We start from the raw sequence: 25,764 nt of genomic DNA, 5'->3' as shown, positions 1-25,764 counted from the left end.
GAAGCAATATATTCGATACCTCATCCAGAAACGCACCCTCTCGAAACCTGGACAGCAAGCTACACCGCGATGCAGAGCGCCTCTCTTGCACTGTCTGCCACTTGGGTTTGCTAAACATCTCCGTAACGCTATCACGCTTGCCAAATAACCCTGTGACGAAACGCGCCGCTCTTCTTTGGATCTTCTCTATCTGTCCGACTGTAATTTTGTACGTCAGTCTGGTAAATGTAAATGACCCATTGGGTAGACCGTTCGCCGGGTGCAGGTCTTTCGAGTTGACGCCACTTCGGCGACCTGCGCGTCGATGGGGATGAAATGATGATGATTAGGACAACACAACACCCAGTTCCTGAGCGGAGAAAATCTCCGACCCAGCTAGGAATCGAACCCGGGCCCTTAGGATTGATCCACTGTCGCGCTGACCACTCAGCTACTTGGGACGGACGTCAGTATGGTGATTCGACCAGTTACCTGCCATTCATGAACAACATTTCAAGATGTGCTTTCCAACAGGATAATGCTTGCCTATACACCGCTGTTGTAGCCCAACATACACTACAGAGCGTCGACATGTCACCTGGGCCTGCTCGATCACCAGATCTAATCGGGCACGTATGGAACATCATCGGACGACAACTGCAGCGTCATCCACAAACAACTTTAACCGTTCCTCTATTGACCGACCACGTGCAGCAGGCATGGAACTCCATCCAGCACCGACACGCACATTTGCATGTTTGCATTCAACAGACTGATGGTTACACCGGTTATTAATGTACCAGCATTTCACATTTCCAGTGGCTTATCTCGCGCTTATGTTAACCTATGACCTTGCAATGTTAATCACTTAAATACTTTACCTTGATAAACGTATTACAGATATTTCATTACACACCATTAATAATTTCTTGTTATCGCGATTTTTTTCTGTCAGTGTCTTTACGTAAATTACAGGAAACCAAAACAAAGTGTCTGGACGGGGCTTTGAACCATCGTTCTCCCGAAAGCAAATGCAGTGTGCTAACCACTACGCCACCTCGCTCGGTGAACTTCGTCGAGCTGGAACTCGGAATTCCAGCAACTTATGTGGTACACCGTTAAACTGGATCCTGCCATTCAGAACCGATGGAGTGGAAAACAGAGACTCGAAACTGTCTCGATTCGATTCACTGTTGTTCATGCCCCTCATACCACACACTTCCGAACTTCAGGTGCGAAATTGCTGGAGGCCTCCTTCAGCCCTCCCGTTGATGTCGATGCAGATTACGACGTCTCATGAAACGACTTGCTTCTCGGTGTTTTGTAGAACGTTAGAACATTTCATTTTGTACTGACGGTGAGATTCTATGCATGTAACTTATGAAGCTAATTCCAGGTTACGAAGAGAACTTGGAGCATATTTGTGACTGTTTCGAATAAAGATCCAAGAGTGGATGTGTGTGGGTTTCATTCATTTTGATCTGCATCTCTTTTTATCTTTCCTAAAGCAAGGTTGGAATTTAATGTCCCAAGGATAATGAGACCATTAGAGTTTAAAAACACGAGTTGGACTACGCCGAGAAAGGAAACCGGTTGTGTCATTTTTCAGAGGAACCAGCTGTGTCTTCATATATGATACACTTCCCAAGTCAGAGTACAGTCCACCGTACCAATACTCTCGATTTTCTTCCCTGTCCTATTCGCATTCTGAACGAGGGTTGGTTGATTATGGGGGAAGAGACCAAACTGCGAGGTCATCGATCTCATCGGATTAGGGAAGGATGGGGAAGGAAGTCGGCCGTGCCCTATAAAAAGGAACCATCCCGGCATTTGCCTGAAGTGATTTAGGGAAATCACGGAAAACCTAAATCAGGATGGCCAGACGCGGGATTGAACCGTCGTCCTCCCAAATGCGAGTCCAGTGTGAACGAGGGGACAAACAACTGTCTACAAGCTCCTGTATGTACCACCTTCACATGCACTTACGCACAGAATTCCTAAATACGAGAGGTACTCAATAAGTAACTCAATGCATTTTTTTGCTCGGCTAATTTCGATTGAAAAAATGCGGAATTTGTTGTGGGACGTCGTGCCGGCCGGTGTGGCCGAGCGGTTCTAGGCGCTTCAGTCTGGAACCGCGCGATCGCTACGGTCGCTGGTTCGAATCCTGCCTCGGGCATGGATGTGTGTGATGTCCTAAGGTTAGTTAGGTTTAAGTAGTTCTAAGTTCTAGGGGACTGATGACCTCAGCTGTACCGAGCGAGGTGGCGCAGTGGTTAGCACACTGGACTCGCATTCGGGAGGACGACGGTTCAATCCCGTCTCCGGCCATCCTGATTTAGGTTTTCCGTGATTTCCCTAAATCGTTTCAGGCAAATGCCGGGATGGTTCCTTTGAAAGGGCACGGCCGATTTCCTTCCCAATCCTTCCCTAACCCGAGCTTGCGCTCCGTCTCTAATGACCTCGTTGTCGCCGGGACGTTAAACACTAACCACCACCACCACCTCAGCTGTTAAGTCCCATAGTGCACAGAGCCATTTGTACCATTTTGTGGGACGTCGTGCAATATTCCCGCTTCAGCTGCAGTAGTTTCATGAAGTTCCGATAGGTGGCGGCGCTATACGTAGCCTTCGGAAGGCGTCTATAACGGATGTGATTTCCAGGTAAAGAGATGTCACAGAGATTCTTTTGGCGGAAAACCAGAGCATCGCAGATATCCATAGGCGCTTGCAAAATATCTACGGAGACCTGGCAGTCAACGAAAGCACGGTGAGTCGTTGGGCAAGGCGCCTCATCATCGCAACGAGGTCGCGCAAACTTGTCCGATCCCCCGCGTGCCAGCCGGCCGCACACAGCTGTGATTCCTCGAATGTTCTCCTCCGAATAAAAGGTTCAAAGCCGCACCCTCAGCAGGTAAAATCTTGACGATGGTCTTCTGGGACTCTGACGTTCCCCCTCACGGTGCAACAATCAACTCTGAAGTGTATTGTGCTACGCTGAGGAAACTGAAGAAAGGACTTCAGCCTTTTCGTCGCCATAAAAATGCAGACGAACTTCTGCTTCTCCATGGCAACGCATGGCCTCACATAAGTCTGCACACTCCAGACGAGGTCACAAAACTTGACTTCCTCATCCACCCTACAGCTCGGATCTCCAACCTTCCGAGCGGAAACGCGTCTTGTAGTACGTAACCACAACACACTGAGTGATCACTTGTTTATTAGCTTCTCACCACGTTGTACGCTGACCCCCTCCAGCCAGTCACATTTACGTTACCGATAGTCTCACTGCATTGATTATTGATCGTATGATAATACAGAGCTTGGATCAAATACATAATTTTAAGAGTATACAGTGTGAGAAATGACAAGCATAATACATGTACAGAATCAAATTTTCAAAGTATTATGCTAAATTATCTACACATTACACAAGTTCTTAGATTTCTAAGTCCAATCTGTTAATCCAGTTGAGCCCTTCAGGTGATGCATGGTGGATGTCGTATTGATCCCCCAAAAGCTCGTTTCGGGCATTCACCAACAATGTGATTAATTGTTTTTAGGGTAGCTCCACAGTCACAATCTGGAGATGTTGCCCAGCCCCATTTGTGCTTAATATATCCACAGCTCCCTTGTCCTGTTCGGATGCGGTTGATGATTTTCCACTGGCGTCTGGGGAGTGTGAAACCTAGAACTCGCATGGAAGGCTTTTCAACCAGATGACCGTTGCACACTGACGATTCGTCCCACTGACTTCTCCCTACTTCGTTGATGTTAAAGTTGGAGGCTTCAAGATATTGTGCAGTTCGCCAAAGTGGTTTTCTTGACTTTAGACGCTGATGTTCTGCTATTAATACATTGCTGTGTATGGGTAGCTGGGGGTTCTTCTGAATGTTTCTCCAGGTCTTCAGGAGAGCATCTGATCTTCGTAGAGCTGGAGGTTGGATGTTACTTAAGACTGGTAGCCATGCAGTTTGAGTGCTACGTATGTAGCTTGTGATAAGTCGCATTGTCTGGTTGAGTTGCGTATCTATCTTGCTACAGTGAGCACTGTTCATCCAAATTGGACAACAGTATTCAGCAACAGAGTATGATAGTGCCAAAGCAGTTGATCTTAGGGTTTGAGCGCTGCAACCCCAGGAGGTACTAGCAAGCTTCTGAACGATATTATTACGGGTTTTCACTTTTGCGGCCACGTTGGTGAGATGTTGTCGGAAAGTTATTGCATTGATGATTCCTTTGAAAACCACACTGCCGTTTTCCATCCCCATGACTGTCAAAGTTCAGTTCCGATTTCGTCTTTAATTGTCTTCTATGGGATGTCAAACTTCTCTGTATGTCAAACTTCTTTGTACATTAGCTGTATTATCTTCTTTCTGGCAGATGATCACAAAAGCCTAATCCATAGCAATGCGATTACTCAGGCGCTGTATGCAAGCGTCCGAGTGTGATAGCAAAAGATGGCATTTATGAATATTTGATCGAGAACACACTTTGACCTTTACGTGTAGCTTAACGCGCAGCGTGCTAGCTTGGGGGACGGCGAGGTGAACGAGACGCGGATCGAGCCGCACAACTGTTGGTCTGGTAAGGTACATCAGCTAGCGTGAGTGTGTCTGTTAGGTGGATTTCCATGCTCGTTTAGGAAAATGCTGGGCTGGGGACCATGCTCTAAACTAAAAACATTAAAATTAGCTGGTGGTCATATGTGCGTCTCTTTCCTCGTCTTCAATTGGCTAGTGAACAACAGCGACCATTTCTATCCTGTGTCGCTACTGATGACGAGAACTGGTGTCTTTATGCTAACAAAAGGAAAAGAAAGGAATGGTTGAGAGTACACAAAGAAGCAAGTCCCCGTGCAAAGACCTGCCGGCATCCATAAAAGATGTATTATGTCATCTGGCGGAAAAGCGACTGTGTGCTGTACTTCGAATTGCTTCCCCGAGGTTTAACCATCACTCCTGACATTTACTGTCAAGAACGGAGACGTCTTGCAGAATCCTTCAGTCTGGAACCGCGCTGCTGCTACGGTCGCAGGTTCGAATCCTGCCTCGGGCATGGATGTGTATGATGTCAAAATGGTTCAAATGGCTCTGAGCACTATGGGACTTAACATCTGTGATCATCAGTCCCCTAGAACTTAGAACTACTTAAACCTAACTAACCTAAGGACAGCACAAACATCCATGCCCGAGGCAGGATTCGAACCTGCGACCGTAGCAGTCGCACGGTTCCGGACTGCGCGCCTAGAACCGCTAGACCACCGCGGCCGGCTGTATGATGTCCTTAGGTTAGTTAGGTTTAAGTAGTTCTAAGTCTAGGAGACTGATGACATCAGATGTTAAGTGTTATAGTGCTTAGAGTCATTTGAACCATTCTTGCAGAATCTGTCCAAGAACAACGACGAGGAAGACTGCAGGAAGTGATGCTCTCCACGATAACGCTCACCCTCATTCTGCTAGACTGACAAAAAGAAACACTATACAGGAGTTTGGTTGGGAAGCCGTCCCGCACCCAGCTTACTCAACTGATCTTGCGCCCTCAGATTTTCACCTTCCCCGCTCTGTGTCGAACAACCTTCAAGGAACTTGCTTTCCGGATGAAAATGCGCACCGGACATGTCTCGACGAGTTCTTCGTCTCAAAACCACTTGATCTCTACAGTCACAGAATCAAATATTTACCCCAGCGTTGGCTGACAGTTGTAAATAGTGACGGAGAACATATTATTGATGACTAAAGTCCCTGTTATGTGTGTCTGCTGTGTTTATTAAACTTATGGAAAAACGTTATGAAGTTATGCGCCAACCTAATACATCAGAGTTTTGGTTGATACTCAGTCGTACGTACGTTTGATACCGATTTGACTGACATCTAAGGTTTGGGTGTAAGTATACCGCTTTCACAAGTGTCGCACATTGGCTGATACCGACGTGAAAGTACCTCAGTCGGTTGAAAGCAAAGCTACACTCGAGTCGGTACGGCCACGCACGCAACGAGCCAGAATACGCCGCCGTGACTGCACGCTGAGCTTGCGGCGGGACGTTGAGTCACGTCGCTGGGAACTGGAGAGCGACCTGTAGCGTTGTTAGTGGGCACAGCGCCGTGGGGAGCCGAGCGGGCCATAGGGGCTGACCTGACTTGACCTGACTGCTGACCCGCTTACAGATGATTCCTGTTTGCTTGCCTGCGAGTGTTCGTCGGTTGTGTTGCGTCTTCGCAGACCTCCGCATTGCGCGGCACGCAGTTTTTTTTTATCATTTTGTTATTGTTGTAACAAATAGACCTGATAATTCGAATACAGCGAGCAACTAAGAGCAATCATCCGGAATGACTTAAAGTGGAATGACCATATAAAAAAATTGCACGAAAAGCAGATTCCTGACTGAAGTTCTTTCAACCGCGAAAGCAGTGGCGTACAAAATTCTTCTTCCGCCGATTCTGGAGTATTGCTCTTTAGTTTGGGATTCTTAATTAGTGGGATTAGTAGAAGACGCCAAAAGAGTGGCACGTTTATTCACTGTGTCGTGTTGTCGATGCGCCAGTTTAACGGAGATGTTCAACAACAGTGGTAGGCCTTACAAGAGAGGTGTTAAAAAAAATCAGAAACTGCAGCACATACTGCGGTCCATAATTCACGAATAGAACAGAGAAGGACAGAAAAGGAAGAGGCACCAGAAGCACACTCCGCGACACACCGAGTAAGATATAGACGTAAATGTAATATTGATACTGAAAAAGCTATGAATCTGAAATATTTGGAAACAACAATGAACATGTCAGACATGCACCCACATAGCAGTTTAAGTGACGTAGCGGAATACACGCTGTGGAGATGACCTACCTACGAACGACTGGCCGACTTCAGAGACATAACTGTCTCACACATGATGCATAACAAATATTTATTGCATCCGATTGAGGAACTGGTACAGACAATCTTTCTCAGAGCCTTTCTCTAGACTCTTGCTTGGAGCCAATCCAGCGACACAACCTACCACCGAACAACTGTATCACTTCTTCACTTAATTTCAGCTCTTGGCTTCTTATATCTGTGTTGGCAAAAGCCGCAAGTGTTCGCGGTTTGGCAGCTGTGATGACGAAATAACATCTTTAGTGCTGTTATTGTTGAAAGTCGTCTGTCGTGTCATAATTTTGTGCTTAGTATTATAGTTCCAGATTACGCCAATCATTCATCAACTCATTGTTACCTTTGGAAGGCGAGTTTTAGTAAAAAAAAAAAAAAAAAAAAAAAAAAAAAAAAAAAAAAAAATGGCTCTGAGCACTATGGGACTTAACATCTGAGGTCATCAGTTCCCTAGAACTTAGAATTACTTAAACCTAACTAACGTAAGGACATCACACACATCCATGCCCGAGGCAGGATTCTAACCTGCGACCGTAGCTGTCGCGCGGTTCCAGACTGAAGCGCCTAGAACCGCTCGGCCACAACGTCCGGCCGTGTTTTAGTAGGTACTTCCTACGAAAACAGAGCAAACGCAGTGGGCCATTATTTTCGATTGTCAGCATTGTATTATGGGAGGTGGCTACTGGGGCCTCTTTCTCCCACAGCAACCTCTCTCCTCCTAAAATGTCTGAGACGACTAGAAAAAATGCAAACAAAGCAAACAGTAGTATACTCATCAATGTGACATTTGTACTGTCTCTAGAACTGGGTATCAATGAACATTATAAATATAGCTAAGTTAGCAATAATAATTAACATTTAAATAAAGGCGTATTTCCGCTGAGGTCGAATATCTTTATCTGCTGTAGCTCATTTCAACATCATGGTCATTATCAAATATTCAGTAATAGATGTCAATACGTTATGGTTTATTTTATTTTTTTCACTTTGTATATGGTCTACGAACAGGAGACGTGTGACCACTTAAATGCATATGGAAGGCAAGAGTGCACTCTGCTCATCACGAATACGAACGTGTTTCTCAAGCACTTTGCCACTCACTCAGTCTAAGTAAACTCACTGTTTGTTGAAATGCAGCGCAAGCCTAGTTTACTTAATAGAAAGGTTTCCAAAAGCCACTTAGACATCAGCTGTAAAGTCATGCTGATGAAGGTCAAAAGAAACATGGGTATTACGAGAGGCGTCCAGTAAGTAATGCAACACCTTTATTTTTCTCGGTGAATTTTGGGTGAAAAACTGCGTAATTTATTGTGAAAAATTGTCGAATATTCTCTTTTCAACCGCTACACTTCCAAGAAGTACCGATTGGTTGCTGCGCCATACATAGCCTTCCAACTGGCGTCTGTAAAGGAGGGGCGTTCCAAGCATAGAACTGTCAATGAGTTTATTCTGGCGGAAAAGTAGAGCATCGCAGATATTCGTAGGCGCTTGCGGAGTGTCTTCGGAGACATGGCAGTGAACAAAGGCACGGTGAGTCGATGGGCGAGGCATTTGTCACCATCGCAACAAGGTCGCGCAAACCTGTCCGGTCTCCCGCGTGCACGCCCGCTGCATAAATCTGTGACTCCAATGCCGGAACGTGCGGATACTCCCATTCGAGGTGACTGACGGATCACAAACACCTCGCTGCTCAACTGGGCGTCTCTGTTGGTAGTGCTGAAACACTCGTCCACTAGTTAGGGCACTGAAAAGTGTGTGACCGCTGGGTTCCTCGCCGCCTACCAGAAGACCAGAAAGAGCAACGAAGGGCCGTGTGTGCGGAATTGTTTGCGCGTTACGAGGCTGATCGTGACAATTTTTGTAGAACATCATCACAGGCAATGAAACAGGGGTTCATCACTTCGAACTGGAAACAAAACGGGTGTCCATGGAGCGGTGCCACAACACCTTCCCTGCGAAGAAAGAGTTCAAAGCCGCACCCTCAGCCGCTGAAGTCATGGCGACGATCTTCTGGGACTGTGAAGGGGCTATTCTGTTTCATGTCCTCCCTTATGGTACAACGATCAATTCTGAAGTGTCTGGTGCTACGTTGAGGAAACTGAAGAAACGACTTCAGCGTGTTCCTCGCCACGAAAAAGTAAAATTCTCCTCCTCGCAAGGCTTGACACAAGTCTCCACACCTGAGAGCAGCTCACAAAACTTCATTGGAGTGTTCTTCCTCACCCACCCTACAGCCCGGATTTCCCACATTCCTGCTTCCATCGCGCCTTCCAACTTCCATCTGTTTGGCACTGCACGGGAAGGAGTCATGGATGATGGGGAGGTTATTGTCCATTATAATTATCCGGGCTGTTCTGCCGTGGTCGGTTGATGAATTCTGTGTCAGTTCCCAACGTTTCGTCCCCGTCTGCGGAGGACATCTTCAAGGGGGTCTGTAGCTCGATGGAAGGTCCAACACACCCACTGGCTCGCTACTGACAAATTCCGTGTCCGGGGCCGAGGCGTGACGTCACGTGTTTTGAAAACGTCAGTGCAATTGGCCGCCGTCCGCTGCCGTCGATCGCCGTTGCCATCATCCAGCAGTGGACGGGCGGTACACATTGAAACGTCCCCTTTCAACAATTATACATGACTGTGCTTAAACTGACACACAATATTTTGTTAGCGCAACGCAATCTGACTTTCAAAATTCCCTACAAAAGAATGGCCCTGACTAACATTAAACTATACCTTTCACAAATCACTTACCTCACAAAAATCTTCGCTGCTCAAGCTACTGCAATACAGCGAGCGCCACTACTGCCAGCTAAATAAAAGATTCAAACTATGGAAGGCACTAACTACTGATAGGGATAGTTAGCAAATGAAAGATATTAATAAAGAACAAACAATGTGTTTACCTTGATATCATCATATATAAATATAGCAGTTCATGACAAATTACAAATCTCCGCCATCTCTCTCCCCACATCCACCACTGCTGGCGGCTCACCTCCAACTGCGCAACGCTACGCGCTGTTCACAGCCAGCTGCCTAACACTACAATGGCGAGTATTACAACAATGCAAAGCAGCCACAGACTGCACACAGCACAGCCAGTGATTTTCATACAGAGGTGGCGTTACCAATAAAAAAACCTAAACAGCCTACTTACATAGTCCCCATGCTCCCCACAAAAAATTTTTACAAATTGGATTGGACAGTGGCCAATAATGATTTGATAAAATTTTTCATAATTACAATAACAAAGAAATCAAATGCACACACTTATTGATACAATGTTGGTCAAAAGCTAAAATTGTCTCACAGTCCATAAAGACAGTCCTAATCGTACATAACAGGAGAATAGCAGTGTTTTTCTCAAAGTCTGAGCAGTAAAAGAAAATGCACACGGAAGTAGTGGATTTCCATGCAGTCTTGAAGAAGTAGTGTTGTCCTTCCAATGGAAAGACAGTGCTGACTCTCGACATGCAGACAGGTAATGGACCACAACAGAGCAAACCCACAGCAGAGTCAGTCGACGTTTTGAAGAATATTGGTAGTTAGGTCATCACAGAGCAGACCCACTGTAGTCCTGGTAGAAATTACGGTACTGGTGGGCCACCAGAGGTGCAGACCCACTGCAGTCCTTGTAGCAATTGGTGGGCCATCAAAGATGCAGACCCACTGTAGTCCTGGTAGAGACAGCCAGCAGTCATCTGTTGCAAATGTGCAGGTGCACAATCACCATCGAAGAGTCTTGCGGACAATATAGCAAGTCCATAAACCACCACTTGTGCACTCACAAAGTTTCTGGAATTGTCCTTAGATCCAGCAATGCTGTTATCCAGTCCCTTGCTGAATCATTAACACACGTGCAAACACTATCAGTCCCTACTTCTCACATATTGTCCATGTACTATGACCAACAGAAACGTGTGCAGTGAAATGTTACTTAATTTGAAGAACTGGTAACAATTACAATTTGGTAACATAAAAATACAATAACAAAGGTACATGATACATCATTAAAAACATAACAATACAGATAACATTTGTAGTAATACAGGCTTTACAAAAGAATCGAAATAACATATACATCAGTGTTACAGGAATTATAAGTACCTACATAAAGATCAGAATAGCTTTGGAAACAACAACTTCACACATGAGCATTAAAACAAAACAGAATAAATAATGTCTAAACATCTTTACAAAGTAAATAACATATTATTGATGCAAATTATATTTGAGGATAACAGTATTCCTCATCATAGTTCATGTAGCTAAGTATGAGAAAAATTCTACAACATAAGTCTTATGAGGTAAACATATAAAGACAGGAAGAACATATATACACAAGGGTACCCAAACACATCGTGGGATAACACAAAAGGAAAGGACAGGGTTTGTTTCATTGCAGTATTTTGCAAACAAAACTTTCTTTGCTCCTTGGAGATCTCCCTTCATTCATCATTATTCCCAAAAGTCCTATCTAAGCCTGCCTTCTGTAATTTGTTCACATCCTCTGTCAAAAATAGTTTTTCTCCCTGCTTTCTGTATTCTGTTCACATCCTCTGTCAATAATAGTTTTTCTCCACTGTACAGTATCCTTTTTATTTTGCCAGACCATTTTCTGATAGCTTCTCAATGCATTTCTTATAAATTTATAATAGTTAGTTTCTTATATAGTCTACTCCTCTTAAGCTAACTTAAATCTACTGAGCTCAGATGCTAAACTAAGGGACGAGGCAATGCAGCATCACATAAAACAATTAATATAAACAGCAATGAAAAAAAATGGAAAATCGCAAAGCAAGCTACACTAAATCTAAATTACCAAGCAATTCAACATTACAACTAATATGAGCCAATGCGCAGCAACAATAAAAATAAATGAGTAGTAAAATTGGCTTAGCAGAGTAACACAAAGTCAAATTCAGTAACACTATGCCTGGCAAACAGCAGTAACTTATACCTAAACATGACATAGCTCAAGCAGAAAAAATATTACAGTAAAAACAACAATGCAGATAAGGGAAATGTATATTCACATCTTAATATCTATGTAATTAAAGTGGTGCACCACAAGAAGTTATCCTACCAAAAAGTTACCAAGTACTCGAAAAGAAATTTATGAATGCAGTTCCTGTGAAGGTATATGTCATTTTGTGCTCCCTCATTTTTTTTGAAAAAAATTATTTTTTACTCGATCTGTAGACAGAAAATATTTATATTAGTACATCTATAAAATTTTATTTTAACCAATGCTGCAGTGCAGCTAGAAACTAGATATCAAATGAAATAAGCAACTATGTACACAGCAAAGCATAAGAACATCGTTCAATAGCCATGTGGCATTTCATAAGTTAGTAGAAAAGTCTCTCAACTAGAGAGACAGTAGTCATAATCAGGTGTATAGACATAAAAATATTTCTCGTCATTTCATTAGGCATCCAGTGTAATCATATGTTTTCAAGTTCGACCGTGTCGTTTTTGCGATGCTTTCTACAAAGGAATGTCAGAAGCGAGGTTAATGGCGTCTTTTTTTTTTTTTTTTTTTTTTTTTTTCTACCTGTGCCGCTGAAAAGGGCTCGCAATAATGGCTTTTCCTCCAGGCAACTGGCACACCTGGCCGCTCGCAACGCATTACGTCACGGTCACTTACCTTTCTTACCGACATATTTACGACAGCAGTTTCCGCTACAGTGACAGTCTCATATAAACATTTCACAGGTCGAAAATTTGCGTAACAAATGTGTAGAAAAAAAATCCTGTAAATATAACAGTGTTCAAAAAATTTTCGCCAGCATTGTGGTACATTCACGCATATACACACATTTCATAACTCTTAAAGTACGATTCTTGGTTTCCAACATCCTTTTCATAAATCAGAGTCCCTAAACACTACTCATTATTCCTTACCTCATTATACATATACATATTCGTCGACACTTCTTCAATATTTCATCATGAGAAATACGTAGCATAATAAACATTCCTCAACAACATAATACACATCGTCGTCGTAATAATAACATCATAACACTTCAGTCAAATCTCAAAATCGTCGTAACTTCCTCCAATAATTAAAAAATTCTCTGCTCATGTCAAAAGTGTCATCTGCCTCAAACGTACTTTAAAAATCATGAATCCATACCAAATACATCATTCAAAGCTCTCATAGTATCACAATGGTTCCGAAAAAATATGAAGAGTTCACACAGTACAGACAAAATACAATTTCGTAAGTGTGAAGTTATCCAACGGTGTAATTACGTAAACATGTGTCACTGACGTAGTAAAAAGCATGTTTATCTCTCAGTTAAATGATCAGATAGCTGTGTAATTTGTGTGTTAGAGAAATATGGTACCGATGTGTAAAGTTGTATAAGCAAATACCATATTAGCTAGGGTTCCTTGTGGTTGCCACACACATGGTACACAAAGTAAGAATGTACCCCCCTGACGATTAATGTAATTATACCCTCAGGTGTTACAGATTACAGCAATGGAATGAAATGTATCACGGAAAACTTTCTTTGTAATTCAAAAATCTTTAAAAATAAATGTTTTAAGTACAAAATTAATATCACAAATACGTGTCCTGTAGCGCTAAATATGCGTCTTGCTGTAAGATAATCTCTGTGGAAGTGTCGTAGTTATCGTCCTCCAAAAGCTAAGTTCTGCAGAAGCCAATGTACTTACCTCATGATACACAAAAGTGAAATGCTTTGCGTATAAATGTCTTAGTTATTACGCTTATTGCCGTGATGAGGAAAGTACTGTGCTGTAACGTATTGTTGTGCTACGGAAAAGGCAGTCTCATTGTAGCTATACTACAAAAGTTACTACTAAAACCTGTTTTACTTTCCAGAATAAAACAGAAAACTGTGCAGATATAAAACAGAAACATGCAAAAGCAACATTGTAAACTGTCACTCATTAGTAGCGTCGTGATAAAATCGTGTAGCTGTCACATAAACTAACCTCTGTGCCATCTGGTATCTCACTGAAAGTACTTTAAATCCAGAATATATTTTCAAGTAAACCAAAATGTTGCATTAAAATCTCATTAGCAGTACTGGTAAATGTTCTAAGTATGTAAGCCTTATAGTCGTTCCATAATTGTGCAACAAACAAGCAAGAATGTACACACACAATAACACTGTAACGTCTGTTCGCAATAACAATGCATTCGTAATTTCTGTTTAAATAAGTTCTCTTGGTTCTTGACTGGATATTTAACTTCAAACATTGTTGCATGGTAACAGTTTCTGAAGCATACTAGTAACGTGAAGTGAAACGTTTCATGGCAAAGACAAAGTTAAAAAGCAGATTATCTTTCAATAAACGGTTTTACATGTGAAATGTGGTGTAAACCTTTACTCTTCCTAGTGCACAGAGTTTCAACTTCAAAGCAATTATCATGTTGTATACATTGGAAAAGAATACTGGAATTTTTCTCAAGGATAGCGTCTATGTTATTTTTCTCTGGGCCAGCCGGCGCACGTGGGTGCCTGCGGCGCGAGTCATTGTCTGTCTCTTTGTTGCCGCGCGTTGTTATTGGGATTAGGAGACCTAACTTCTACAAATTCACCGTGACGAGAGGGCCCCGCTCTGTTTGAATCCCGCCAGTTCTGATGCAATTCAGGTCTGTCGTTACGATCATATCGTCTGTCGTCATGTCGGTAGATTCCATAGTTTCTTTCTTGTCGGTCACATGGTGGAGAATTTCTCCTTGAATCGTAACTGCGCGCTGATCCGTTGCGTCTAAAGTTATTCTGTCTCCCTTGATAGTATTTATTTTGGTTCCCATATTGTCTGTTTCTCTTATTGTCTCTGTGATAGTCATTACCACGGAGAGGTGATCTTTCCCTGTAGTTATTACTACTCTGCCAACGGTTGTCATACGGGTGGTGTCTGTTTTGGTCACGATTTGTGTTGTGATAATAGCCTTGTCACGTCCAGTTATCATTTCTGTCGTCACGGAATTGTGACGGATGTGACCTGTAGTGATTGTTTTCCTGTTTTCGCATCCCGCGACGGTATGTGTCAATTTCCAGTTCTTGTAACAGTCCCTGAAATGCTTCAATGTCGTCTTTGCAACGTCCTGCCAAAATAATATGTCGTAAATGTTCAGGCAGTTTGATTAAGCAAATGCGGATGAGTTCTGAGGGGCTGTATGGGTTTGAAAGATACTGATTCTTATGCAACATGTCTTCAAAATATTTCACAAGACTGGAAAATTCAGATTGTTCGAAACGTTTCATCATTATGATGCTATGTTTTACTCGATCTTGTGTGGCTTGAGACCAATATGCTGAGAGGAAGGCATGGTAAAACTCTCCTTCACTGTGGCAATCGTGAATTACCGATCGCATTCTTACAGCTGGTTCATTCTCCAAGTAGCCACACATAAATTCTAATCTGTGCTCTAATGACCAGTTGGGAGGAAAACAATGAGAGAATTGATGGAGCCATGTTTGTGGATGAATGTCGTTGCCAGAATTCTTAAATGTTTTGAATTTACGTGTAGTAATGAACAGCTTATAGTCAAAGTCATCATGTCGGCGAGTCGCATATCGGTCATTGTTACGTCGTTTCGGCGGTTCCATTTCAAAATTCGGTGCACCTTGCCAATTTCTTTCATAACTTCCGAAATGCCCTGTGTTATTATTTTGTGGCTGTTCCGTATTTCTGTGTCCCTCTTCCCGTATTGGGGCGCGAGTATCCTCTGAAATACGTAATTCTTTTATTACCTGTGTCAGCTGATCTTGTACTTCTCGGATTTCTCTTTTGTATTGTGTATTGATTTGATTTTGATTCTGTTTGAATTTTCTAATTTGTTCATACTCTTCTGTGTCAGTGAAGGCTACAGGTCTTGTGTCATTCAGATCATCATCTACCTTTGTAGATAAGTTAGTGACCTTATCCGAAAGTTCGGCTACTTTCTCCGATAGTGAACACATTTCCTCAGCGTGTTTTTCTGAACCAAGTTTCAGAGTGTCCATTTGTGTTGAAATCGTATCTACTGTGTCCTTTAAGTTTTCTTGAGTTTCTGCAAGTTGCATAACCGAATCGGTAGATGCAACTGAGTCAATTTTAGCTTGCAAGGTGTTGTGATTTTCATGAACAATGGTTTGCAGTTCTTTTATGGCTGCTTCGTGATTCTGTAATACATTTTCATGCCGCGAAAAAATGGGTTGAAAATGCTCACAAATTTGTGTTTTTATGTCATTACAGACTTTTTGACATTTCGATTCAATGTTATGTAACTCACTAGTCAAATCTTCACGTGTTTGTTCAAGTGTGGTGTCTAACTTTTGAAGATTTTGTCCCATTGCGTCTAACTGTGGCTGTGTTTGTCTCTGGTGTTGTCCCATTGTGTCTAACTTTTGAAGATTTTGTTCCACTGTGTCTAACTTTTGCTGTGTTTGTCTCTGATTTTGTTCCATTGTGTCTAACTTTTCAAGCTTTTGTCCCATTTGTTGCATTAATTGTAATAACAATGCACTGGTGTCTGAAACATGTTCCTCAGTGCTTTTCGGCAGTGAATTTGCACCGGCAACATTCACATTTTGACAAGCGGAAAATGTGTCTTGACTCATTTGAGAAAACGGTGAGAACCCAAAACCTGAGTCTGTAGTATTTGCAATATTGTGTTCTGTCATTCCCGATTCCTGAGGCGAGCTGTTGCCGACCAATCGATCGATAACGCTTCCCTGTTCAGTACCTGTTTCACTGTCTACACCATTGTTTGCCGCCCGCTCCATTTCCCTATGCGCAATTACCAAATTACTACTTTGAACATTAGTTAATTCATTACCCAGTGGTGCTGGCAAGCTACGCTCGTCGTCACTATCATTTCTCAATTTACTTTGGAGCCTAGTGTTACGTTTTTCACACGCCATAATTGTCACAATATTTCACACGATAACACAGAAAAGCACAATTTGAAGTGCAAAAAGAGGAGAACACATTAACATAGCACTGAAAATAATATCTAGTTAATTGCAAGCGTAGCTGCGAAATACTTGGTGCAAATCTATATGCATGCCACAACTGTTTTACTGTACAACAATGAAAGGCTACAACTACAAAGGGGATTCTCTCTACAATTACGCGCTAGCAATAAACAAAAGCTACACTAAATACACAAACTACAAGAAAAAATCAGAAGATTCCAGTGAGGTATCCTAGGCTAAGGGTCGACATATGAAACGTCCCCTTTGAACAATTATACATGACTGTGCTTAAACTGACACACAATATTTTGTTAGCGCAACGCAATCTGACTTTCAAAATTCCCTACAAAAGAATGGCCCTGACTAACATTAAACTATACCTTTCACAAATCACTTACCTCACAAAAATCTTCGCTGCTCAAGCTACTGCAATACAGCGAGCGCCACTACTGCCAGCTAAATAAAAGATTCAAACTATGGAAGGCACTAACTACTGATAGGGATAGTTAGCAAATGAAAGATATTAATAGAGAACAAACAATGTATTTACCTTGATATCATCATATATAAATATAGCAGTTCATGACAAATTACAAATCTCCGCCATCTCTCTCCCCACATCCACCACTGCTGGCGGCTCACCTCCAAATGCGCAACGCTACGCGCTGTTCACAGCCAGCTGCCTAACACTACAATGGCGAGTATTACAACAATGCAAAGCAGCCACAGACTGCACACAGCACAGCCAGTGATTTTCATACAGAGGTGGCGTTACCAATAAAAAAACCTAAACAGCCTACTTACAACATCTTCAACACCGGCATCCCTATACTGTTTAATTTCACGCCCTCCTCCTTTCGATTGAGATTATTAGGGTGTTTGGCGATTTCGATTGCCTCCCTGTAGAGCCTTTCGTAATATCCGCTTGTGGCCGCTAGTACATGCGTCTTCCCAAAACAAATTTGGTGGTTACCTGGCTGGATAGCATGCTCCACAACAGCTGATGATTCTGTTTCTCCTCTTCTACAATTGCCCTTGTGCTCTTCCAAATGTTTTGAAACAGTTCTTTTAGTGGTACCCACATAAACATCTCCACAGCTGCATGGGATCATATACACTCCAGCTTTTTCCAATGATTTACGAGAGTCCTTGGCAGGCTTAAGGTATTCCTGTATCTTCCTGGTGGGCTTGTAAATTACGGTAATATTCCGCTTCGTCAAGATCCTCCCTATTCTTTCCGTTACATTTTTAACAAACGGCAGGGAAACCATAGATTTTGCAGTAGCCTGTACGTCACTACGATTTCTGCGTGGCTATCTCAACGAACGTTTTATTTCGGCGGACGAATATCCGTTCTTCATTAGTGCATTGTGGAGATGTTTCATCTCAGCGTCGAGGGGAGGTTATTGTTGCAGCAAGACGTTGGCTCCGGCGTTGACCCCAGTAGACTGGTACTATGTGGAAATACGGGCTGTTCCAGTAGGGTGGAATAATGCTTTCGCATGGAACGGGGACAATGTTGAAAAAAAAAAGAAAAAGTCATTTTACAGCCAAAAGAGTGGGAAATAAAATGTTGTATTAGAGTCATGAATAAAGCCAATCTGCTTCCAGGAAAAATGTGTTGCATTATTTATTGTGTGCCCCTCGTACAAGTAGTACCAAATTTATCTTGCACTAAATAAGAAAACGTCAGTTAATTGCGACATAGCTTATTGTACTGTTGTACAAGTAGCTGGGTGTAACAGTAGAGATCTGAAATGGGACGATCACTTAGTCTCAGTCACAGGAAAAGCAATTACTACGGTTCAGTGCTAGAATTCTAGGAAAATGCAATCATTCTACAAAAGAGAATTCGTAAAAAACACTCGTGCGACCCATATAGTTCAGCTGCATGGAAGCCACACCAAATAAGACCAACAGTCTACATTTAAACAGATACAAAGAAGAGCTGTACGAATGGTCACAGGCTTATATAACCTATGCGAGTGTGTCACGAAGATGTTGAAATTACTGGACTGTCAGACGCTTTAAGACAGGCGCAAATGTATTACATGAAAGCCTACTTAGAAAGTCTCTAGAAACAACATAAACTCCCGTAGAGATCGCGAGGCCAAGAATAACGTAATTACAGTGCGCTCAGAAGCTATTATACAGTCGCTGTTTCTAACCTCCGTATACGAATGGAACGGTAAAAAGTCGTCATAACTGATGCAGTGGGACGTACCCTCTTCGACGCACTTCACAGTTGTAAGTAGGCTGTTTAGGTTTTTGTGTTGGTAACACCACGTAGCGCTCTGTATGAAAATCACTGGCTGTGCTGTGTGCAGTCTGCGGCTGGTTGGCACTGTTGGAATATTCGCTATTGTAGTGTTGGGCAGTTGGATGTGAACAGCGCGCAGCGTTGCGGAGGTGAGCCGCCAGCAGTGGTGAATGTGGGTAGAGAGATGGCAGCATTTTGAGAGCGGACGATCTGGACGTGTGTCCATCAGAAAAAAGAAATTTGTAAGACTGGACGTCATGAACTGAATGACTGTTGAACACTATTAAGGTAAATACATTGTTTGTTCTCTATCAAAATCTTTCATTTGCTAACTATATGCCTACCAGTAGTTAGTGCCTTTAGTTAGAATCTTTTATTTAGCTGGCAGTATTGGCGCTCGCTGTATTGCGGTAGTTCGAGTAACGAAGATTTTTGTAAGTGATTCATGAAAGGTATAGTTATTGTTTGTCAGGGCCATTCTTTTGTAGGGATTATTGAAAGTCAGATTGCGTTGCGCTAAAAATATTGTGTGTCAGTTTAGTGTTGATCAGAATAAGTAAAGAGAGAAATGTCTGAGTACGTTCAGTTTTGCTCAGCTGTTTGAAAATCAAATAACGTAAGAAGTTTACCAGCACAGTAATTCATAAGTTTTCTAAGGGGATGTTTCACAGTATTTTACAGAACACAGGTGTACATGTAGATTTCATGTAAGTACATGTTTCGAGTGAGATATTCTTCAACAAGCAGCAGTTACTTGTTTTGGGACTGTACATTATGCATTAAAGGTACACTAGGTATGTTGTACAGATATCAAACGAAATTTCAGGCCTTGATTTCCCTCCTGATGTCATCAGCAATGTGCTCCATATAGCGTCAGGGGCCAAGTGTTACTGTCGCTGACAGCACTATGTTTACAAAAACACACAGGGGATAAAGTCTGTCGAAAACGGAAGAGGAAAAATAGAGAGTTTAAATTCCGCCCGGCATCAGCAACAAAGACGGTCTTCAGCAGACGACTGTAACGCAGTGCGCGTACTTCCGAAGAGCTCGGTCACAGGTAGAGCAGTGTTCCGCACACTTTTTTGGTCAAGAGCCAGTACTGAAATTGTGGGGCGGCGCCTGGTCTATTGATAGTGACCGGGCCACATATCCCACGAAATAAGCATCAAACGAAAAAACTACAAAGAACGAAACTTGTCTAGCTTGAAGGGGGAAAACAGAAGGCGCTATGGTTGGCCCGCTAGAAGCCGCTAGATGAAACGGATATCAACTGCGGTTTTTTTTAATAGGAATCCCCATTTTTTATTACGTACTCGTGTAGTACGTAAAGAAATATGAATGTTTTAGTTGGACCACTTTTTTCGCTTTGTGATAGATGGCGCTGTAATAGTCACAAACGTATAAGCACGTGGTATCACGTAATATTCCGCCAGTGCGGACGGTATTTGCTTCGTGATACATTACCCGTGTAAAAATAGACCGTTTACCAACTGCGGAAAAGGTCTATATCGTGTTGATGTATGGCTATTGTGATCAAAATCCCCAACGGGCGTGTGCTATGTATGCTGCTCGGTATCCTGGACGACATCATCCAAGTGTCCGGACCGTTCGCCGAATAGTTACGTTATTGAAAGAAACAGGAAGTGTTCAGCCACATGAGAAACGTCAACCACGACCTGCAACAAATGATGATGCCCAAGTAGGTGTTTTAACTGCTGGCGTGGATAATCCGCACATCAGTAGCACACAAATTGCGCGACAACCGGGAATCACAAAAACGTCGGTGTTGAGAATACTACATCAACATCGATTGCACCCGTACCATATTTCTATGCACCAGGAATTGCATGGCGACGACTTAGAACGTCGTGTACAGTTCTGCCACTGGGAACAAGAGAAATTACAGGACGATGACAGATTTTTTGACGCTTTCTATTTAGCGACGAAGCGTCATTCACCAACAGCGGTAACGTAAACCGGTATAATATGCATTATTGGGCAACGGAAAATGCACGATGGCTGCGACAAGTGGAACATTAGCGACCTCGGTGGGTTAATGTATGGTGCGGCATTATGGGAGGAAGGATTACTGGCCCCCATTTTATCGATGGCAATCTAAATGGTGCAATGTATGCTGATTTCCTACATAATTTTCTACCGATGTTACTACAAGATGTTTCACTGCATGACAGAATGGCGATGTACTTCCCACATGATGGATGTCCGGCACATAGCTCGCGTGCGGTTGAAGCAGTATTGAATAGCATATTTCATGACAGGTGGATTGGTCGTCGAAGCACCATACTATGGCCCGCACTTTCACCGGATCTGATGTCCCCGGACTTCTTTCAGTGGGGAAAGTTAAAGGATATATGCTATCGTGATCCACCGACAACACCTTACAATATGCGTCAGCGCATTGTCAAAGCATCTGCGAACATAACGGAAGGCGAATTACTCGCTGTTGAGGGGAATGTCGTTACACGTATTGCCTAATGCATTGAGGTCGACGGACATCACTTTGAGCATTTATTGCATTAATGTGGTATTTACAGGTAATAACGCTGTAACAGCATGCGTTCTCAGAAATGATAAGTTCACAAAGGTACATGCATCACATTGGAACAACCGAAATAAAATGTTCAAACGTACCTACGTTCTGTATTTTAATTTAAAAAACACACCTGTTACCAACTGTTCGTCTAAAATTGTGAGCCATATGTTTGTGATTATTAAAGCGCCATCTATCACAAAGCGAAAAGAGTGGTCCAACTAAAACATTCATATTTCTTTACGTACTACGCGAATATGTAATAAAAATGGAGGTTCCTATTAAAAAAAAAAAAAAAAAACGCAGTTGATATCCGTTTGACCTATGGCAGCGCCAGATAGGGGGCTAACCATAGCGCCATCTTGTTTCCCCCTTCAAGCTAGACTAGTTTCGTTCTTTGTAGTTTTTTCGTTTGACGCTTATTTCGTGAGATATTTGGCCCAGTCACGATCAATGGACCACCCTGTATGCCGATCTTATTATTGATTGGTATCCTAAGTAAATTAATATGTTATGAGCCTCCAGTATACTAGCTATTGTCAGTGAGCGATAAGTTGGGTGCTGGCACCGCAGCACTGATCGTTAACAGTCATCACAATTCAGAACACTTTGGTGGCCTCTGTTCTCTATTTTAGAGTGCCGCCACGTCAGCCACCCCAAAGCTGTGACTCTGTAACTACCCGATAAAGTGTCTTTGTTTTGTCGATGTGAGCGGATGATTAAATGAACCACAGACATGAAATAAGAAAGATTCGAGTGTACACGTAGGCCTACCAGCAATCTTTCTTCCCGTGAGTCACAAGCGACCGGAACAGGAAAAGGGGGGAGGGACACTGGTGCACAAAGTATGGTTTGCGGAGTGTAGTTGTAGATTAATAACAACAATTGTACTTATATTTAAACGCCTTATGCAATACGAGACACGATCACAAACGTTTACTAAATGCTTCGAATGTCATTTTTGTTTTACTTATTGTGGTGTTTTACAACAGCCTTAATTTGATTTCGTGTTCCTTCCTAGAAATATGCACCACATTTGAAGATGTGAGAGTCTGTAAAGCGCGTTGACGAATCCAGGTACTTCCGTGTCGAAATTTATACCAAGGCAGCTGATCGGTATGACTCGCTCACGCCCCGAGTTGTCAGTACTGGAAGACAAACGGTAAAACATTCCCCATCTCACATCTGCTAAGCCCGCAGTGGACTCGCTATTTATCTCACTGCACCTGAGGTAAGAGGCCAACTTCACGCAGCTCTCACGTCCGAATTCAACAAATTCAATTAAAATTAAGCACGTCTTAAAATACTGTCTCTGTAAGTATTTATATAAGTACTTTTCCACATCTACATCTACATCCATACTCTGCTAGCCACCTGACGGTGTGTGGCGGAGGGTACCTTGGGTACCTCTATCGGTTCTCCCTTCTATTCCAGTCTCGTATTGTTCGTGGAAAGAAGGATTGTCGGTATGCTTCTGTGTGGGCTCTAATCTCTCTGATTTTATCCTCATGGTCTCTTCGCGAGATATACGTAGGAGGGAGCAATACACTGCTTGACTCTTCGGTGAGGGTATGTTCTCGAAACTTCAACAAAAGCCCGTACCGAGCTACTGAGCGTCTCTCCTGCATAGTCTTCTACTGGAGTTTATCTATCATCTCCGTAATGCTTTCGCGATTACTAAATGATCCTGTAACGAAGCGCGCTGCTCTCCGTTGGATCTTCTCTATCTCTTCTATCAACCCTATCTGGTACGGATCCCACACTGCCGAGCAGTATTCAAACAGTGGGCGAACAAGCGTACTGTAACCTACTTTCTTTGTTTTCCGATTGCATTTCCTTAGGATTCTTCCAATCAATCTCAGTCTGGCATCTGCTTTACCGACGATCAACTTTATATGATCATTCCATTTTAAATCACTCCTAATGCGTACTCCCAGATAATTTATGGAATTAACTGCTTCCAGTTGCTGACCTGCTATTTTGTAGCTAAATGATAAGGGATCTATCTTTCTACGTATTCGCAGCACATTACACTTGTCTACATTGAGATTCAATTGCCATTCCCTGCACCATGCGTCAGTTCGCTGCAGATCCTCCTGCATTTCAATACAATTTTCCATTGTTACAACCTCTCTATATACTACAGCATTATCCGCAAGAAGCCTCAGTGAACTTCCGATGTCATCCACAAGGTCATTTATGTATGTTGTGAATAGCAACAGTCCTACGACACTCCCCTGCGGCACACCTGAAATCACTCTTACTTCGGAAGACTTCTCTCCATTGAGAATGACATGCTGCGTTCTGTTATCTAGGAACTCTTCAATCCAATCACACAATTGGTCTGATAGTCCATATGCTCTTACTTTGTTCATTAAACGACTGTGGGGAACTGTATCGAATGCCTTGCGGAAGTCAAGAAACACGGCATCTACCTGGGAACCCGTGTCTATGGCCCTCTGAGTCTCGTGGACGAATAGCGTGAGCTGGGTTTCACGCGATCGTCTTTTTCGAAACCCATGCTGATTCCTACAGAGTAGATTTTTAGTCTCCAGAAAAGTCATTATACTCGAACATAACACGTGTTCCAAAATTCTACAACTGATCGACGTTAGAGATATAGGTCTGTAGTTCTGCACATCAGTCCGAGGTCCCTTCTTGAAAACGGGGATGACCTGTGCCCTTTTCCAATCCTTTGGAACGCTATGCTCTTCTAGAGACCTACGGTACACCGCTGCAAGAAGGGGGGCAAGTTCCTTCGCGTACTCTGTGTAAAATCGAACTGGTATCCCATCAGGTCCAGCGATTTTAATTGTTTTCTATCCCTCTGTCGTCTATTTCGATATCTACCATTTTGTAATCTGTGCGACAATCTAGAGAAGGAACTTTTGTTTGTTACTGGACAGAAAATTTACATTCTCAAGAAGCTCTTAACGTTAACTGACGTTTTCGGATTGAATTAATCGTTGCTATACGTATATTATTACAAAGTATGGCTGAGAAGCACGGGGTCGCTCGAATACTTGACTCGAACATCATGCGGCCTGAGGGCCACGGTTTGACGACCATTGATGTAAAGGGTAGCATAATATTTGCGTCTGTCCGGCTGTCAGTTTTTGACAGCAATCTTATAGTTACACGAAATAAAACCGTACAACCAGTTACTGCGATTATTTTCCTTTAAGTAAGTTGAAAGTAAGACTGCAACATAAAAAGAATCTGTTACAAGTCCCTGATGGCACGTACACGACACGGCCGCCTGTCAGCTTCTATGCTCGCGGCCCCGTACTAAACGCTCGGCGCTTGCTATTGTAGGATCTCGCCTTCGAGCTGCTGCTTCGTCCTTGAGTCAGCCCACACGGTACAGCGCAGACCTCAGAGGCTGTCTGGAGTGAAAGCTCTGCGCACGGCTGCCAACCCGACAGCCAGGTACCTATATACGGACGGCGAGAGCCGTATACATACAGTATACAGCAGGTATGCGGGTACCAACTGGGGAACTTGGAAGGCTCTGCTCTCTGCTGTAGATGGAGATTTCCCGAGCCCCCTACCCCTACCTCCTCAATTTCCTTCATGACCTAAGACGACAGCACCGCTTCATCGGCCCTCTGCCGGCGCCGTTGCCTTATGACTGCTGTAAACCTGAGTGTAACAATTGGTAGGCATATGGAACGGAGTGATTAAGCCCAGTCGTAGGTAAAGCAGTTGGCAGACTTCGGTTCGTAATACGATACTGCAAAGTATATTGCTTAGCAAACACTTGTGAGACCCATCGTAGACTGCTGTTCAACTCCGTGGGACTCGTGGCAGATATGACTAACAGGGTATACTGCACGAATGATCACAGATTTGCTTGACTCGCGGTAGAACGACGCTTGAAAGCTGAGAAACCTGAGGAAGCAGATGCTTGAAAATAGAAGCTATCGCCCCAATGCCCATTTTTCTTTAAAAAACAGTATTAAGTGAAGAATCTAGGAATGTATTGCTACCACCTAAGTATCATAGCCATTAGAATATTTTTCCCGCTTCTGTTTGCAAAGTATGTATATAGATGCATGTCTATGAATTTTGAGGTGAAAATGTATCATCGATACCCGCGGCGTGGAAAACTCTCCAAAATTAATCAAAAATAGGAAAAGTTGAAGGTTGTCGTTATAATGT

General features: G+C 42.9%; 1 protein-coding gene across 1 annotated transcript in view; it reads left to right on the top strand.

Moving 5' to 3' along the window:
* LOC124614330 (cadherin-87A) overlaps nt 1–25,764 on the top strand; it is a 698,834-nt gene that overhangs the window by 240,039 nt on the left and 433,031 nt on the right. The gene's annotated exons all lie outside the window — the stretch shown is intronic.

This window comes from Schistocerca americana, chromosome 1 (assembly GCF_021461395.2).
Source record: "Schistocerca americana isolate TAMUIC-IGC-003095 chromosome 1, iqSchAmer2.1, whole genome shotgun sequence".
Classification (NCBI taxonomy): domain Eukaryota; kingdom Metazoa; phylum Arthropoda; class Insecta; order Orthoptera; family Acrididae; genus Schistocerca; species Schistocerca americana.
This window is presented reverse-complemented; position numbering and strand designations above follow the sequence as displayed.